The sequence below is a fragment of the Trachypithecus francoisi genome, unplaced genomic scaffold (assembly GCF_009764315.1).
Source record: "Trachypithecus francoisi isolate TF-2019V2 unplaced genomic scaffold, Tfra_2.0 Lachesis_group4, whole genome shotgun sequence".
Classification (NCBI taxonomy): Eukaryota; Metazoa; Chordata; class Mammalia; order Primates; family Cercopithecidae; genus Trachypithecus; species Trachypithecus francoisi.
In genome coordinates, this window is record NW_022681469.1 from 105,404,682 (window position 1) to 105,413,889 (window position 9,208).

Genomic DNA, 9,208 nt, shown 5'->3' on the forward strand with positions numbered 1-9,208 from the left:
CCCTAGCAATGTTTCTCCAACCCCAATCACAGCCTTCTGAAGCCTTACTCCACTTTTACTTTCTCTCAATTTCGACTTTTGTAGTTCCCCTTGGAACTCAGAAATCAATCAAGTAAGAATCTGTTTTAGGGTCAAGTGCAGTTGCTTTCACCTGTAATCCCAGCACTTTGGGAGGCCAAGGCAGGTGGATCACCTGAGGTCAGGAGTTTGGGACCAGCCTGGCCAAAATGGTGAAACCCCATTTCTACTAAAAATACACAAATTAGCTGGGCATAGTGGTGCTTACCTGTAATCCCAGCTACTCAGGAGGCTGAAGCAGGAGAATTGCTTGAACCCAGGAGGCTATTACAGTGAGCCAAGATCCTAACACTGCACTCCAGCCAGGGCGACAGAGCAAGACTCTGTATCAAAAAAAAAAAAAAAATCTGTTTTCGGATGGGGATAATCAATTCAGGAATTTATTTCACTTGGAGGGTCAACACTCCCATCCTGCTGATCTAGCCCTTAAAATCCCCTGCACCAGAAATTCAAGAGTACCCTGGGTCATGGTATTTCTGTCCTGATAATAGAGTCGCAGTCCTCTAGGATGCTCAGAAAATACACAATGACTTAGGACTGAGAGAAATTTAGCAGCCCAATCTGATATTTTACTAAGGTGGTATCTAAAATTCTTGCAATCATGGTTTATACTAGTCTTTGTTAGTTGCAATATCTCTGATTATCATGATACATATTTGCTGAGAAATACCGATGTCCATGTGTATATTTATACATGGATATGTAGGTATATAGATGCACATGTTTATACGAATGCATGTGTTTGAGACGGGGGAAAACATGCATGTATTATTTCCCTGCTAAAAATATAAAAATAATTAAATATTTTATGTACAAATGATAATTATATGTCATAAACAAAAATTAACTGACCCATTTGTACATGAAGTCCAGGAAAAATAAAAAGGGTAACTTGTATTAACTGTGACATTGTGCTTACAGATATACATAAATTTCCTTATTTAACCCTTATAATAACCCTGCTGATTATAGTTTATTTATCGGTTTAATAAATGATCAACAGAGTTTGAAAAATACGGCAAAATTACAAAACTAGAAATTGAAACAGCAATACTTTTAATTATATTCTGCCTTGTCACTGCCTCTTCTTGCTTTTTTACAAAATTACTCCCCTAACCAAGGTTCTCTATGATTCTGGGGACTCCAGGATTTAGACCCCAGTTCCCAAACTTCACTGTGTCTATTTTACTGCCACATTTTAATGCACATTTACAGACTTCAACAAGCACTTTTCAATATCAGCTTTTTCTTATTCCTTGGACTATTTCCTACATCTGTTCATCAAGACTCCAGTAACATATGACTCCATCTGCCTGTCCCTTCCATGAATGTACCTGACAGTACATGTATTATGTAGTCTATAATTCAAGCAGAACAGATATTCCTTCAAAAACATAAGGTATTAGAGAATGTCTACAAAGCTTCAGTGAAACCAGCTGTAACCTTAATATTATTACCATGTAAACTCTTCCTCGAATATCAAAATAAGATTTGGACTTAGAGAGTATTTGTGTGTGAATATAACCCAAACATGAACTAAAAGTAATTTAAATGGTCATACATAGACTGTGCCAGGGACAAAAAAGGACAAATACTGTAAGAAAATTAAAGCACACTTATTTCATAAAGGACTCTTGTGTGGAATCTATAAAAACTATTTCAAGATATAGAGATTAACTATATTTCAAAAACAATACATACACAAGCATCTTTAGGATAAATTTTTAAAAACTTATGTTATGGGTCTAAAATTTTCATTAATTCATGGAAAAAATGTATTGACAAACTTCTCACCAGTAAATAACGTAAATAACAACTTACGTATTTGATGACTTCAAGATGAGAGCCTGCGCAGCTTAGTATCTCCTCCAGATCTGTCTCTCTCTCTGTCTTTTTTTGTTTTTTGACAGAGTTTCGCTCTTGTTGCCCCGGCTGGAGTGCAATGGTGAAATCTCAGCTCCCTGCAACCTCCACCTCCCAGGTTCAAGCTATTCTCCTGCCTCAGCCTTCCAAGTAGCTGGGATGACAGGCATGCACCACCACACTTGGCTAATTTGGTATTTTCAGTCGAGACGGGGTTTCTCCATTTGGTCAGGCTGGTCTGGAACTCCTGACCTCAGGTGATCCACCCGCCTCAGCCTTTCAAAGTGCTGGGATTACAGGCGTGAGCCACAGCGCCTGGCCCAGATCTCTTAAAAGTCATGAGGAAGAAGCCATTCTGCATCCTCAATATTACCTTAATATTTGAAGGACACCCATAACAATTAAGAGGCTGACTTGTGACTTCCTAGCACTTTCAGGGCTACTTAGGCACACCTTAGTGAAGTATTAGGAATGCAGTATTAGTTCTCAAGTTCCTGGACACCAAAACCATGTTCTCCAACAGATCTTCAGTAAAAATAGCTGATGTCTATATTCTTTTCCTGTCCTTTCTCTTCCTTTTAATTCAGAACTGTGGTCTCAAAAAGAGCTATTATTTAGTAGATTCTCTCAATTCTCAACACCAGCACTATACAGTGTTGAGTAACATCTCAGGTGCTAGGGAAACAGCAGCTGACATTCTAGCAATGCACAAATAGAAAAGCAAAGATCACCACAGAGAAAAAGAGGATAGATTTTTTAAAAGTATGAAACCAAAATGAATATATATCAGATTACACTATAAATGGAAAATCCTATTATCTTGAGTGGATTGCAAGTCAAAACCTCTCATGGCTTCCGACATTCAATATATTCAAAGCAGTTCAGGAATGGTGAAAGTGGAATGGAATTTAAAATTATTCTAAGGTTGCATATGTGAAAGCACCATGCCCTGAAACAAAATATTTATTTTAAAGTGCATAATGAACACTGCATACAAAGTTTGTGTAACAAGAGAGAGAAAAAATCTCACATTTTAAAAAAGAAATATGCAACATATTTACATAAATAAAATAAAATAATACTAAAATAACAGCAATGGAAGACACAATCTGACCTCTGAAAATCAAAGGAAAAATCTCCTTTAAATAAACGGCACAATTTTTAAAGTGAATATGAAAAATAATACTACCTGAATATAGTATGTAAAAGTACCAACACAATAAAGCTAAAATAATATCCGTGGAAAAATTATTTGCTGTACATTATTTTTAAAAAATGATCTAAGTACTTTCCTCAAGAAGGTAAATGAATGAAATTAAAAAATGCCTGAGAAAATCTGAGAAAGGAATGAATATAGAGAAGCAGAATATAATTTAACTATAAACCACACAAATAGAATTTAAAAATAAGGCCAGGCGCAGTGGCTCATACCTGTAATCCCAGCACTTTGGGAGGCAGAGGCAGGCAGATCACCTGAGGTCAGGAGTTTGAGACCAGCCTGACCAACATGAAGAAATCCTGTCTCTACTAAAAACAGAAAAAAAAAAAAAAAAAAATAACCGGACGTGTTGGCACACGCCTGTAATCCCAGCTACTAGGGAGGCTTAGACAGGAGAATCGCTTGAACCTGGGAGGCAGAGGTTGTGGTGAGCTGAGATCAAGCCATTGCACTCCCGCCTGGGCAACAGGAGCAAAACTCTGTCTCAAAGAATAAAAATAAAATAAAATAAAAATAAGTGGCAGCCAACATGCCCAACATGATTTTCTGTGATGAAAGAAATCCTCTATATCTACATTGTCCAATGCAGTAACTACCACACATATGTAGTTACAGAATTTCTAGTTTGGCCATGAATTTGGCTATTACTACTAAGGATATGCCATTTAGTTATTTAATTATAATTAATTTACAGTTTATAGCCACATATGACTAGTAGTTACTCTATTGGTCAATGCAGATCTAGAATCTTGGAGAAGGCAGTTAAAATAATGAGATATGGTCAAAACAAAAATGGAAAACGCACACAAATAGTGAACACAGAATATGAGAATGTGAAGTAACAATTCACACAGTAAAATTTAATAATGAGATGCTGCCTTGATGGGACAAATGTCTAATGATATTCAAGGCTTGTCTTGTTACAGGTAGAAGAGCAGGAGCAGGGCAGGAGAGGGCTCTTCCCCTACCCACTAGAAATGTCAGGTGATGGCCTGTTAATTATCATTTTGCCTCTCTAAAAATAATAATTAGGCAGCACCACAGAGAGGCCATTTCCTGATGGTCTACACCTGTTAACATAAAAAATGTTAATTAAATGCAGACCCCAGGAAGAAGCAACTTCTTGGGCATGTATGTTAAGAGACAAAAATGGCAAAGTATAATCTTCCGGGGACACACTCCACTGGAAAAGGAAAGAAAGCCTCAGATGGACATGCATATAACTCCCTAAACACACCGTGCATGCTCAATTCCAAAGGGTAAGGAAAGTACTGTGCATGCTGCAAACTCTCCCTAAAGGAAGAATCATGGGAAAGAGGCAAACCCACCCCAGGTTCAAGGTTAAAGACCCTTCTCTGTTCTCTCTTGGACCTTCAGGCATCCACTTGGGTCTCTTCCAAGAGAATTTTCCTTTCCTTTCTGTTCTAAAGCCTTTTTAAATAAACTTCCACTCCTGCTCTGAAACTTAGTCTCTTTTCCCGCTGTATGCTCCTCAGTCGAATTCTTTCTTCTGAGGAGGCAAGGACTGAAGTTGCTTATGGACCCATGCAGATATGCTGCCAGTAACTCGAATCTCTTCTACCGGTGATAGTATCATTGTAAGGGAATGAGGCCAGTTCACATCTCAGTGCTCGGAGAACTCACCAAAAATAAAAAGTTAGAGGATGCTGTGAACTTATCTACCTTCTAAGGCAAGTTCCACAAGCAAGCAGCAAGACTCTCTTCCCCCAAGGTCTTAAACTCTTCTGATGCTCCTTCTCTGGGAAAATGCATCCTCTGATTGGCTTCCCCTTATAGAGGAAAAAACAATGAATAAACCTAATCAGCACTGCATTCCAAGAGACATGCCCCGATTGCACAGATACTGAACCTAATCAAAACTTCATTCTGGAGACACACCCGGTTCAATTTGATTGGATTTTTGAGACAAATACTAAAAACCCCACATAAAGTTGGAAACCAAAGAGTTAAGGCTATTTTGAAGGAAAAATAGGAAGATTCATTCCTTTTTTCATTCATAAGTACTTTTTTTGTTTTTGAGATGGAGTCTTGCTCTGTTGCCCAGGCTAGAGCTCAGTGGTGCGATCTCGGCTCTCGGCAAGCTCCGCCTCCCGAGTTCACGCCATTCTCCTGCCTCAGCCTCCCGAGTAGCTGGGACTACAGGCGCCAGCCACCTCGCCCAGCTAGTTTTTTGTATTTGTTTTAGTAGAGACACGGTTTCACCCATGTTAGCCAGGGTGGTCTCGATCTCCTGACCTCGTGATCCGCCCACCTCGGCCTCCCAGAGTGCTGGGATTACAGGCGTGGGCCACCGCATCCGGCCTCATAAGTACTTTTGAGTGTATTATATGTACTAAAAGCATTCGCAGTCATGGGGTACAGCAAGAAACCAGACAAACTAGAGTATTATGGAGACTCTATATTCTAAACTTATTTGGAAGTAAACTGGATTTGAAAACAAATGGAAAATGAATAGATACAAAAACTTTCAATGTTCATGATGACGTAAAAAAATAAAATATATTGCAGAAATGAAGTCAGGAAGTGTTAGGGGTCATACGGTACTTGTAAGGCCATTGGTATCCTCTGAAATTCAAGCAGGCTGAAGACATTTGCATAACTAAAAGCAAAGCAGATGCTAATAGAAGACAATGAAGAAAGGACCTGAAAGGCATTTCAGAGACCTTGGCTGGCGGCAGCTCCTCCCTTCAAAGGTCTGGAGGCCTAGAAGGGAAGACTGGTTTTGTGGGCTGGGCCTAGGGCTGCACCACCCCGGCAAGCACAGGACAGTGCTCAGAGCATTCTACCTCCCAACCACTCCAGCTCCAGCCATGGCTAAAAAGGCCCCAGACACAGTTTGGGTCACTACTTTGAGGGTGCAAGCCATAAGCCTTGGCAATTTCCAAGGGATATTAAACCTGCAGTTGCACAACGTACAGGAGTGCACTGTTGATAAAGACATACCTGAGACTGGGCAATTTACAAAAGAAAGAAGTTTAACTGGACTTACAGTTCCACATGGCTGGGGGGAGGCAGAAGGCGAAAGGCATGTCTTACATCACAGCAGGCAAGTGAGAGAATGAGAGCCAAGCAAAACTGGTTTCACCTTATCAAACCATCAGAACTCGTAAGACTTACTCACTACCACGAGAACGATATAGGAGAAACTGCCCCCATGATTCAGTTATTTCCCACGGGGTCCCCCCACAACATGTGGGAATTGTGGGAGTACAATTTGAGATGAGATTTGGGCGGGGGCACAGAGCCAAACCGTATCAGAAGCCTTCACCTGGATTTCAAAAGCTGTATGGAAAAGCCTGTATGTCCAGTAGAAGCCTGCTGGTGTGGAGACCTCATGGCAAATGTCTACTACAGCAGTGCAGAGGGAGAATACGGGGTAGGAGCCCCCACAGAGTCCCCACTGGGGCACTGCCTAGTGGAGCTCTGAGAAGATGGCCACCATCCTCCAGACCCCAGAATGATAGATCCACTGACAGCTTGCACCCTGAGCCTGGAAAAGCTGCAGGCACTCAACACTATCCCTTGACAGCAGCCATGGGGACTGACCCTTGTATCCAAAAGAAAATAAATTGTTCTACCATAAAGACATGTGCACTCATATATTTATTATAGCATTATTTGCAATAGCAAAGACATGAATATTTTCTCTATCATTGGATAGAGAAAATACAGTTATTTTCTCTATCATTGGATAGGGAAAATGTAGTATATGTACACCATGGAATACTATGCAACCATTAAAAAATTATATCCTTTGCACCAACATGGATGCAGTTAGAGGCCATTATTCTAAAATAATGTACAAAGAAAAAACCAAATACCATATGTTCTTAGTTATAAGTAAGAACAAAGCACTGATTACACGTGGATATAAAGATGGGAACAGCAGACACGGGGGACTACTAGAAGGGGAAGGGAAGGTGGGGACCAAGACCTGAAAAACATATACACCACGAAGTACTATGTTTTCTACCTGGGTTGCAAGATCATTCATACTCCAAGCCTCAGCATTACACAATGTGCCAATGTAAAACCCTGCACATGCATTCACTGAATCTAAAATAAAAGTTGAATTTTTTTTTTCAGTAGGTGAAGATCTGAATAGACATTTCCCAGAAGAAGAGATACAAATGGCCAACAAATATATGACAAAATTCTTACTATCTCTAATTGTCAGGGGGATGCAAATAAAATACACCAGGAAATGTCACCTGACACTTCTTAGAATAGCTGTTATCGAAAAGATGAATAGCAAGTATTAGTGTGGATGTGGATAAAAGGTAACCCTTGTATACTCGTGGTGGAAATACAAACTACTATGACCATTTTGGATAATAGTATGAAGGTTTCTCAAAAAATTTTTAAATGAAACTACCTGCTGATGAGGCTGTTGAGATATAGGAACACTTTTACACTGTTGATGGAATGTAAATTAGTTCAACTATTGTGGAAGACAGTATGGTGATTCCTCAAAGACCTAGAACCAGAAATATCACTTGACCCAGCAATCTCATTACTGTGTATATATCCAAAGGAATATAAATCATTATGTTATAAAGATACATGCACACACATATTCATTGCAGCACTAGTCACAACAGTAAAGACATGGAATCAACCCAAATGTTCATCAATGAGAGACTGGATAAAGAAAATGTGGTACATATACACCATGAAATACTATGCAGCCATAAAGGGGAATGAGATCATGTCCTTTGCAGGGACATAGATGGAGCTAGATGCCATTATCCTCTGCAAACTAACCCAGGAACAGAAAACCAAACACTGCATGTTCTCACTTACAAGTGGAAGCAGAACAATGAGAACACATGGATACTGAGAGGGGAACAGCACACACTGGGGCCTGCTGGGAGGCAGGTGGAGGGAGAGTATCATGATAAATTGGTAAGACATATATGCATTGGAATATTATTCAGTGTTACATGATAATGAAACCCTGTCATTTGGGACAACATGGGTGGACTTTGAGGGCATTACGTTATATGAAATAGGCCAGCCACAGAATGACAATTACTATATGATTTCACTTGTATTTGAAATCTAAAACAGACAAACTCACAAAAGCAGAGAGTAGAATGGTGGTTGCCAGGGGCCGTGGTGCAGGGGAAATGGGTAGATGTGGTTAGAGCACAGAGTTTCAGATATACCATATAAGTAAGTTCTGGAGGTCTCATTTACAGCATAGTGCTTATAGCTAAGAATACTGTATTGCATACTTAAAATTTGCTAAAAGGGTGGATTTTGTGTTCTTACCAAAATTTCTTACCAATAATAATAATAATAATAATAATGGGGGGGACTTTGGGAGGTGAAGGATATGTTTATAATCTTAAGGGTAGTGATGTGTTCATGATGTATGCTTATCCCCAGACTCACTGAGATGCATACCTTAAACATGTACAGCTTTTTAAATGTAATCATAGCTCAACAAATTGGGTTAAAAAAAATACGGGGTTGGCTAAAAATTTAAAAGGAGGGGTAGATGTTCCCTTGTTTTTCTCTCTTAGCTATTTTTTTCCTGCTGCCTGGAATTAAAAAATGATAGGTGGGCATTTAGCAGCCAAACTGGAGCCTCTTCTAAAGCATAGCAGAGCAGACAGCTGGAAGGGGCCTGTGTCCCTAATGAATTTGGCAAGCATCTGTACCAGCCATGATAGGTGTAACTATAGATTTAAGTGAGAAAGAAATAAACTTCTGCCTTGTTTAAGCCACTTTGTTCTGACATTAATTTCATATGCATATAGAGAATGTATGCTCCTTACGAGTAGGAAAAATGTTTATGCCATATGGTTCATAATGGGTGTTCAGCAATGTAGGATGATGCTTATTATGATGACAATGGTGACAAACAGCGTGAAATAATAAGTAATGAAAAAAAGTGGTTTAATAGTTGTGTATGGTTACTTTATTTAAAGATTCTGCTGCTAATATCATTCAATGTATTTGTATGCCGGTGGGAGTTTTATTAGATGTAGATTAAGAAAGTTTACATTGTAGTAGAGTAAT